At 43.8% G+C, this 12,173-nt stretch overlaps 1 protein-coding gene across 1 annotated transcript in view; it reads right to left on the bottom strand.

Annotated features, from left to right (window-relative positions):
• The window catches only part of LOC149984267 (intermembrane lipid transfer protein VPS13B-like), a 721,339-nt gene that overhangs the window by 575,271 nt on the left and 133,895 nt on the right, over window positions 1–12,173 (bottom strand).

Here is a 12,173-nt window from a genome sequence, read left to right as displayed (position 1 = left end):
TGCCCTGATACACATAGACCTGCCCTTATACACATAGACCTGCCCTTATACACACATAGACCTGCCCTGATACACATAGACCTGCCCTGATACACACATAGACCTGCCCTGATACACACATAGACCTGCCCTGATACACATAGACCTGCCCTGATACACACATAGACCTGCCCTGATACACATAGACCTGCCCTTATACACATAGACCTGCCCTTATACACACATAGACCTGCCCTTATACACATAGACCTGCCCTGATACACACATAGACCTGCCCTTATACACACATAGACCTGCCCTCATACACATAGACCTGCCCTTATACACACATAGACCTGCCCTGATACACACATAGACCTGCCCTGATACACACATAGACCTGCCCTGATACACACATAGACCTGCCCTTATACACACATAGACCTACCCTGATACACACATAGACCTGCCCTGATACACACATAGACCTGCCCTGATACACACATAGACCTGCCCTCATACACACATAGACCTGCCCTGATACACATAGACCTGCCCTTATACACATAGACCTGCCCTGATACACACATAGACCTGCCCTGATACACACATAGACCTGCCCTGATACACACATAGACCTGCCCTGATACACATAGACCTGCCCTTATACACATAGACCTGCCCTCATACACATAGACCTGCCCTGATACACACATAGACCTGCCCTGATACACATAGACCTGCCCTTATACACATAGACCTGCCCTTATACACATAGACCTGCCCTGATACAAAAAGACCTGCCCTTATACACATAGACCTGCCCTCATACACACATAGACCTGCCCTGATACACACAGACCTGCCCTTATACACATAGACCTACCCTTATACAGATAGAACTGCCCGTATACACATAGACCTGCCCTTATACACATAGACCTGCCCTTATACACATAGACCTGCCCTTATATACACAGAGACCTGCCCTGATACACATAGACCTGCCCTTATACACATAGACCTGCCCTTATACACATAGACCTGCCTTTATATACACATAGACCTGCACTTATACACATAGACCTGCCCTGATACACATAGACCTGCCCTGATACACATAGACCTGCCCTGATACACACATAGACCTGCCCTGATACACATAGACCTGCCCCGATATACACATAGACCTGCCCTGATACACACATAGACCTGCCCTGATACACATAGACCTGCCCTGATACACACATAGACCTGCCCTGATACACATAGACCTGCCCTGATACACATAGACCTGCCCTTATACACACATAGACCTGCCCTTATACACACATAGACCTGCCCTGATACACACATAGACCTGCCCTGATACACATAGACCTGCCCTGATACACATAGACCTGCCCTGATACACACAATGACCTGCCCTCATACACACATAGACCTGCCCTGATACACATAGACCTGCCCTTATACACACATAGACCTGCCCTGATACACATAGACCTGCCCTGATACACACATAGACCTGCCCTGATACACACATAGACCTGCCCTGATACACATAGACCTGCCCTGATACACACATAGACCTGCCCTGATACACATAGACCTGCCCTTATACACATAGACCTGCCCTTATACACACATAGACCTGCCCTTATACACATAGACCTGCCCTGATACACACATAGACCTGCCCTTATACACACATAGACCTGCCCTCATACACATAGACCTGCCCTTATACACACATAGACCTGCCCTGATACACACATAGACCTGCCCTGATACACATAGACCTGACCTGATACACACATAGACCTGCCCTGATACATATAGACCTGCCCTTATACACATAGACCTGCCCTTATACACACATAGACCTGCCCTGATACACACATAGACCTGCCATGATACACACATAGACCTGCCCTGATACACACATAGACCTGCCCTGATACACACATAGACCTGCCCTCATACACACATAGACCTGCCCTGATACACATAGACCTGCCCTTATACACATAGACCTGCCCTGATACACACATAGACCTGCCCTGATACACACATAGACCTGCCCTGATACACACATAGACCTGCCCTGATACACATAGACCTGCCCTCATACACATAGACCTGCCCTGATACACATAGACCTGCCCTTATACACACATAGACCTGCCCTGATACACATAGACCTGCCCTCATACACATAGACCTGCCCTCATACACATAGACCTGCCCTGATACACATAGACCTGCCCTTATACACATAGACCTGCCCTTATACACATAGACCTGCCCTCATACACATAGACCTGCCCTGATACACATAGACCTGCCCTGATACAAAAAGACCTGCCCTTATACACATAGACCTGCCCTGATACACACAGACCTGCCCTTATACACATAGACCTACCCTTATACAGATAGACCTGCCCTTATACACATAGACCTGCCCTTATACACATAGACCTGCCCTTATACACATAGACCTGCCCTTATATACATAGACCTGCCCTTATATACACAGAGACCTGCCTTTATATACACATAGACCTGCCCTGATATACACATAGACCTGCCCTGATACACACATAGACCTGCCCTTATACACATAGACCTGCCCTGATACACACATAGACCTGCCCTGATATACACAATGACCTGCCCTGATATACACAATGACCTGCCCTTATACACACATAGACCTGCCCTGATACACATGGACCTGCCCTGATACACATAGACCTGCCCTTATACACACAATGACCTGCCCTCATACACAGATAGACCTGCCCTTAGACATTAGCCATGCTGAGACACTAGCCATGCTGAGACACTAGCCGTGTTGGGACACTAGCCGTGTTGGGACACTAGCCATGCTGAGACACTAGCCATGCTGAGACACTAGCCATGCTGAGACACTAGCCATGCTGAGACACTAGCCTCGTTGAGACACTAGCCATGTTGAGACACTAGTCATGTTGAGACACTAGTCATGTTGAGACACTAGCCATGTTGAGACGCTAGCCATGTTGAGACACTAGCCATGTTGAGACACTAGCCATGTTGAGACACTAGCCATGTTGAGACACTAGCCATGTCCCCATGTTGAGACACTAGTCATGTTGAGACACTAGCCAGGCGGAGACACTAGCAGTGTTGAGACACTAGTCATGTTGAGACACTAGTCAGCTGAGACACTAGCCAGCTGAGACACTAGTCATGTTGAGACACTAGCCATGTCCCCATGTTGAGACACTAGTCATGTCCCCATGTTGAGACACTAGCCAGCTGAGACACTAGCCATGATGAGACACTAGCCATGCTGAGACACTAGCCATGTTGAGACACTAGTCATGTTGAGACACTAGTCATGTTGAGACACTAGCCATGTTGAGACACTAGCCATGTTGAGACACTAGCCATGTTGAGACACTAGTCATGTTGAGACACTAGCCAGCTGAGACACTAGTCATGTTGAGACACTAGCCATGCTGAGACACTAGCCATGTTGAGACACTAGCCATGCTGAGACACTAGCCATTTTGAGACACTAGCCATGTTGAGACACTAGCCATGTTGAGACACTAGCCATGTTAAGACACTAGCCATGTCCCCATGTTGAGACACTAGCCATGTTGAGACACTAGCCATGTTAAGACACTAGCCATGTCCCCATGTTGAGACACTAGTCATGTCCCCATGTTGAGACACTAGCCAGCTGAGACACTAGCCATGATGAGACACTAGCCATGTTGAGACACTATTCATGTTGAGACACTAGTCATGTTGAGACACTAGTCATGTTGAGACACTAGTCATGTTGAGACACTAGCCAGCTGAGACACTAGTCATGTTGAGACACTAGTCATGTTGAGACACTAGCCATGTTGAGACACTAGCCATGTTGAGACACTAGCCATGTCCCCATGTTGAGACACTAGTCATGTTGAGACACTAGCCATGCTGAGACACTAGCCATGTTGAGACACTAGTCATGTTGAGACACTAGCCATGTTGAGACACTAGCCATGTTGAGACACTAGCCATGTTGAGACACTAGTCATGCTGAGACACTAGCCATGTCCCCATGTTGAGACACTAGTCATGTCCCCATGTTGAGACACTAGCCAGCTGAGACACTAGCCATGATGAGACACTAGCCATGTTGAGACACTAGTCATGTTGAGACACTAGTCATGTTGAAACACTAGCCATGATGAGACACTAGCCATGTTGAGACACTAGCCATGATGAGACACTAGTCATGTTGAAACACTAGTCATGTTGAGACACTAGTCATGTTGAGACACTAGCCATGTTGAGACGCTAGCCATGTTGAGACACTAGCCATGCTGAGACACTAGCCATGCTGAGACACTAGCCATGCTGAGACACTAGCCATGTTGAGACACTAGCCATGTTGAGACACTAGTCATGTTGAGACACTAGCCATGTTGAGACACTAGCCATGACCCCATGATGGGTCTATCTATGGTCCTGAGACCCTGGAGGTTTCAGGGGGTCTGAAGGGGTCTGAGTGGGAGCCCAGCAACTGGAGATGGGGCTATCTACTGTCCTGAGACCTGTATGGGTCTGACTGACCACCAATCAGATGGAGATAGCTGGCTTTGGTCCTATAGTCCCGGGTCCTGAGACCCTCAGGTCTGTCTGACCAGGAGAGATGGCTATGGTCCTGTAGTCCCGGGTCCTGAGGTCTGTCTGACCAGGAGAGATGGCTATGGTCCTGTAGTCCCGGGTCCTGAGACCCTCTGGTCTGTCTGACCAGGAGAGATGGCTATGGTCCTGTAGTCCCGGGTCCTGAGGTCTGTCTGACCAGGAGAGATGGCTATGGTCCTGTAGTCCCGGGTCCTGAGACCCTCTGGTCTGTCTGACCAGGAGAGATGGCTATGGTCCTGTAGTCCCGGGTCCTGAGGTCTGTCTGACCAGGAGAGATGGCTATGGTCCTATAGTCCCGGGTCCTGAGACCCTCAGGTCTGTCTGACCAGGAGAGATGGCTATGGTCCTATAGTCCCGGGTCCTGAGACCCTCAGGTCTGTCTGACCAGGAGAGATGGCTATGGTCCTGTAGTCCCGGGTCCTGAGGTCTGTCTGACCAGGAGAGATGGCTATGGTCCTATAGTCCCGGGTCCTGAGACCCTCAGGTCTGTCTGACCAGGAGAGATGGCTATGGTCCTGTAGTCCCGGGTCCTGAGGTCTGTCTGACCAGGAGAGATGGCTATGGTCCTGTAGTCCCGGGTCTTGAGACCCTCTGGTCTGTCTGACCAGGAGAGATGGCTATGGTCCTGTAGTCCCGGGTCCTGAGGTCTGTCTGACCAGGAGAGATGGCTATGGTCCTGTAGTCCCGGGTCCTGAGGTCTGTCTGACCAGGAGAGATGGCTATGGTCCTGTAGTCCCGGGTCCTGAGACCCTCTGGTCTGTCTGACCAGGAGAGATGGCTATGGTCCTGTAGTCCCGGGTCCTGAGACCCTCAGGTCTGTCTGACCAGGAGAGATGGCTATGGTCCTATAGTCCCGGGTCCTGAGACCCTCAGGTCTGTCTGACCAGGAGAGATGGCTATGGTCCTATAGTCCCGGGTCCTGAGACCCTCAGGTCTGTCTGACCAGGAGAGATGGCTATGGTCCTGTAGTCCCGGGTCCTGAGGTCTGTCTGACCAGGAGAGATGGCTATGGTCCTATAGTCCCGGGTTCTGAGACCCTCAGGTCTGTCTGTTCAGGTCTGACCAGGAGAGGTGGCTATGAGGTTAAAGGAGTCTGTCTGGGGATGACTGACCAGGAGAGGTGGCTACGAGGTTAAATGGGTCTGCATGGGTAGGTCTGACCACCCATGGGCCGAACATTAACCTCTTGGTGACCCTGGCTGTAAGATAAGGACTGACAGTGTGCCTGGCAAACATCCCCAGGTCTTAGAAAAACACCAGAAAGAGACCAGGACAGAGTCCATTAGATACAGCTCCATTACATCCTGGCTTTAAAGCACCACAGAGAACCATTACTGGGGGGGCTTCCTAACCAAGAGGTTAAGATCAGGGGGTTACCACTCACAGTAAGAGCACTCTCTCAGGGCAGTGGGAGGCATCTAGATCTTCCCGAGAACACATGTCTAGTCTTCCACTCTGAGACCTGGGAGTTCAACTAGAAATCAAACCAACATACTTTACGGTCCATAAAGAAGTCAAGTACCAGAAGCATCCCTTGCTGAGCGAGCGCAAGAGAGAGAGAGAGAGAGAGAGAGACAGAGAGACAGAGAGACAGAGAGACAGAGAGACAGAGAGACAGAGAGACAGAGAGACAGAGAGAGAGAGAGAGACAGAGAGAGAGAGACAGAGAGAGAGAGAGAGAGAGAGAGACAGAGAGACAGAGAGACAGAGAGACAGAGAGACAGAGAGACAGAGAGACAGAGAGACAGAGAGACAGAGAGACAGAGAGACAGAGAGATAGATAGATAGATAGATAGATAGATAGATAGATAGATAGATAGATAGATAGATAGATAGATAGATAGATAGATAGGAGGTAGTGAGGAATGGTTCCTCATTAGAAACTACTGTTATTATTGCACAACCAGGTGGTGAATGTGAACAAGGTGAGTTCTGTATCATTAACAACTATCTGAAGTGGTACTCAGACTGGAAGCAACACACCTCTCTGTCCTCTTAGCCAAACTACCAGGAGATATATATTCTAGAGGATGTTAAACTAACCAGAACTGCTACAACTATCTGATAATATACATCATAGATGGTGTTGAACTAACCAGAACTGCTACAACTATCTGATAATATACATAGATGGTGTTGAACTAACCAGAACTGTTACAACTATCTGATAATATACATCCTAGATGGTGTTGAACTAACCAGAACTGTTACAACTATCTGATAATATACATCCTAGATGATGTTGAACTAACCAGAACTGTTACAACTATCTGATAATATACATCCTAGATGATGTTGAACTAACCAGAACTGTTACACCTATCTGATAATATACATCCTAGATGGTGTTGAACTAACCAGAACTGCTACAACTATCTGATAATATACATCCTAGATGGTGTTGAACTAACCAGAACTGTTACAACTATCTGATAATATACATAGATGGTGTTGAACTAACCAGAACTGTTACAACTATCTGATAATATACATCCTAGATGGTGTTGAACTAACCAGAACTGCTACAACTATCTGATAATATACATAGATGGTGTTGAACTAACCAGAACTGCTACAACTATCTGATAATATACATCCTAGATGATGTTGAACTAACCAGAACTGTTACAACTATCTGATAATATACATCATAGATGGTGTTGAACTAACCAGAACTGTTACAACTATCTGATAATATACATAGATGGTGTTGAACTAACCAGAACTGTTACAACTATCTGATAATATACATCCTAGATGATGTTGAACTAACCAGAACTGCTACAACTATCTGATAATATACATCCTAGATGATGTTGAACTAACCAGAACTGCTACAACTATCTGATAATATACATCCTAGATGATGTTGAACTAACCAGAACTGCTACAACTATCTGATAATATACATAGATGGTGTTGAACTAACCAGAACTGCTACAACTATCTGATAATATACATCCTAGATGATGTTGAACTAACCAGAACTGTTACACCTATCTGATAATATACATCCTAGATGATGTTAAACTAACCAGAACTGTTACAACTATCTGATAATATACATCCTAGATGATGTTGAACTAACCAGAACTGTTACAACTATCTGATAATATACATCCTAGATGATGTTGAACTAACCAGAACTGCTACAACTATATGATAATATACATCCTAGATGATGTTGAACTAACCAGAACTGCTACAACTATCTGATAATATACATAGATGGTGTTGAACTAACCAGAACTGTTACAACTATCTGATAATATACATCCTAGATGATGTTGAACTAACCCGAACTCCTACAACTATCTGATAATATACATCCTAGATGGTGTTGAACTAACCCGAACTCCTACAACTATCTGATAATATACATCCTAGATGATGTTGAACTAACCAGAACTGCTACAACTATCTGATAATATACATAGATGATGTTGAACTAACCAGAACTGTTACAACTATCTGATAATATACATAGATGGTGTTGAACTAACCAGAACTGTTACAACTATCTGATAATATACATCCTAGATGATGTTGAACTAACCAGAACTGTTACAACTATCTGATAATATACATCCTAGATGATGTTGAACTAACCAGAACTGTTACACCTATCTGATAATATACATCATAGATGGTGTTGAACTAACCAGAACTGTTACAACTATCTGATAATATACATCCTAGATGATGTTGAACTAACCAGAACTGTTACACCTATCTGATAATATACATCCTAGATGGTGTTGAACTAACCAGAACTGCTACAACTATCTGATAATATACATCCTAGATGGTGTTGAACTAACCAGAACTGTTACAACTATCTGATAATATACATAGATGGTGTTGAACTAACCAGAACTGTTACAACTATCTGATAATATACATCCTAGATGATGTTGAACTAACCAGAACTGCTACAACTATCTGATAATATACATAGATGGTGTTGAACTAACCAGAACTGCTACAACTATCTGATAATATACATCCTAGATGATGTTGAACTAACCAGAACTGTTACACCTATCTGATAATATACATCCTAGATGATGTTAAACTAACCAGAACTGTTACAACTATCTGATAATATACATCCTAGATGATGTTGAACTAACCAGAACTGTTACAACTATCTGATAATATACATCCTAGATGATGTTGAACTAACCAGAACTGCTACAACTATATGATAATATACATCCTAGATGATGTTGAACTAACCAGAACTGCTACAACTATCTGATAATATACATAGATGGTGTTGAACTAACCAGAACTGTTACAACTATCTGATAATATACATCCTAGATGATGTTGAACTAACCCGAACTCCTACAACTATCTGATAATATACATCCTAGATGGTGTTGAACTAACCCGAACTCCTACAACTATCTGATAATATACATCCTAGATGATGTTGAACTAACCAGAACTGCTACAACTATCTGATAATATACATAGATGATGTTGAACTAACCAGAACTGTTACAACTATCTGATAATATACATAGATGGTGTTGAACTAACCAGAACTGTTACAACTATCTGATAATATACATCCTAGATGATGTTGAACTAACCAGAACTGTTACAACTATCTGATAATATACATCCTAGATGATGTTGAACTAACCAGAACTGTTACACCTATCTGATAATATACATCATAGATGGTGTTGAACTAACCAGAACTGTTACAACTATCTGATAATATACATCCTAGATGATGTTGAACTAACCAGAACTGTTACACCTATCTGATAATATACATCATAGATGGTGTTGAACTAACCAGAACTGTTACAACTATCTGATAATATACATCCTAGATGGTGTTGAACTAACCAGAACTGCTACAACTATCTGATAATATACATCCTAGATGGTGTTGAACTAACCAGAACTGTTACAACTATCTGATAATATACATAGATGGTGTTGAACTAACCAGAACTGTTACAACTATCTGATAATATACATCCTAGATGATGTTGAACTAACCAGAACTGTTACAACTATCTGATAATATACATAGATGGTGTTGAACTAACCAGAACTGTTACAACTATCTGATAATATACATAGATGGTGTTGAACTAACCAGAACTGTTACAACTATCTGATAATATACATCCTAGATGATGTTGAACTAACCAGAACTGTTACAACTATCTGATAATATACATCCTAGATGGTGTTGAACTAACCAGAACTGTTACAACTATCTGATAATATACATAGATGGTGTTGAACTAACCAGAACTGTTACAACTATCTGATAATATACATCCTAGATGATGTTGAACTAACCAGAACTGCTACAACTATCTGATAATATACATCCTAGATGATGTTGAACTAACCAGAACTGTTACAACTATCTGATAATATACATCCTAGATGATGTTGAACTAACCAGAACTGTTACAACTATCTGATAATATACATCCTAGATGGTGTTGAACTAACCAGAACTGTTACAACTATCTGATAATATACATCCTAGATGGTGTTGAACTAACCAGAACTGCTACAACTATCTGATAATATACATAGATGGTGTTGAACTAACCAGAACTGCTACAACTATATGATAATATACATCCTAGATGATGTTGAACTAACCAGAACTGTTACAACTATCTGATAATATACATCCTAGATGATGTTGAACTAACCAGAACTGTTACAACTATCTGATAATATACATAGATGGTGTTGAACTAACCAGAACTGTTACAACTATCTGATAATATACATAGATGATGTTGAACTAACCAGAACTGCTACAACTATCTGATAATAAACATCCTAGATGATGTTGAACTAACCAGAACTGCTACAACTATCTGATAATATACATAGATGGTGTTGAACTAACCAGAACTGCTACAACTATCTGATAATATACATCCTAGATGGTGTTGAACTAACCAGAACTGTTACAACTATCTGATAATAAACATCCTAGATGATGTTGAACTAACCAGAACTGCTACAACTATCTGATAATATACATAGATGGTGTTGAACTAACCAGAACTGCTACAACTATCTGATAATATACATAGATGGTGTTGAACTAACCAGAACTGCTACAACTATCTGATAATATACATCCTAGATGATGTTGAACTAACCAGAACTGTTACAACTATCTGATAATATACATCATAGATGGTGTTGAACTAACCAGAACTGTTACAACTATCTGATAATATACATCCTAGATGGTGTTGAACTAACCAGAACTGCTACAACTATCTGATAATATACATCATAGATGGTGTTGAACTAACCAGAACTGTTACAACTATCTGATAATATACATCCTAGATGATGTTGAACTAACCAGAACTGTTACAACTATCTGATAATATACATCATAGATGGTGTTGAACTACTTCTAGTTTCAGAACGCTGATGAACAATCTCCAGTCTTTTATTTAGAAATCATAATTCAAATGAAAACACACACAATATAAATAACATGGAGGACAGGGGCTGACTGTCTAACAACATGGAGGACAGGGGCTGACTGTCTAACAACATGGAGGACAGGGGCTGACTGTCTAACAACATGGAGGACAGGGGCTGACTGTCTAACAACATGGAGGACAGGGGCTGACTGTCTAACAACATGGAGGACAGGGGCTGACTGTCTAACAACATGGAGGACAGGGGCTGACTGTCTAACAACATGGAGGACAGGGGCTGACTGTCTAACAACATGGAGGACAGGGGCTGACTGTCTAACAACATGGAGGACAGGGGCTGACTGTCTAACAACATGGAGGACAGGGGCTGACTGTCTAACAACATGGAGGACAGGGGCTGACTGTCTAACAACATGGAGGACAGGGGCTGACTGTCTAACAACATGGAGGACAGGGGTTGACTGTCTAACAACATGGAGGACAGGGGCTGACTGTCTAACAACATGGAGGACAGGGGCTGACTGTCTAACAACATGGAGGACAGGGGCTGACTGTCTAACAACATGGAGGACAGGGGCTGACTGTCTAACAACATGGAGGACAGGGGCTGACTGTCTAACAACATGGAGGACAGGGGCTGACTGTCTAACAACATGGAGGACAGGGGCTGACTGTCTAACAACATGGAGGACAGGGGCTGACTGTCTAACAACATGGAGGACAGGGGCTGACTGTCTAACAACATGGAGGACAGGGGCTGACTGTCTAACAACATGGAGGACAGGGGTTGACTGTCTAACAACATGGAGGACAGGGGCTGACTGTCTAACAACATGGAGGACAGGGGCTGACTGTCTAACAACATGGAGGACAGGGGCTGACTGTCTAACAACATGGAGGACAGGGGCTGACTGTCTAACAACATGGAGGACAGGGGCTGACTGTCTAACAACATGGAGGACAGGGGCTGACTGTCTAACAACATGGAGGACAGGGGCTGACTGTCTAACAACATGGAGGACAGGGGCTGACTGTCTAACA

This window comes from Oncorhynchus mykiss, chromosome 3, assembly GCF_057628025.1.
Source record: "Oncorhynchus mykiss isolate SJ-2025 chromosome 3, ASM5762802v1, whole genome shotgun sequence".
Classification (NCBI taxonomy): domain Eukaryota; kingdom Metazoa; phylum Chordata; class Actinopteri; order Salmoniformes; family Salmonidae; genus Oncorhynchus; species Oncorhynchus mykiss.
Note: the sequence above shows the minus strand (reverse complement) of the source record. Positions and strands in the feature narration are given on the sequence as shown.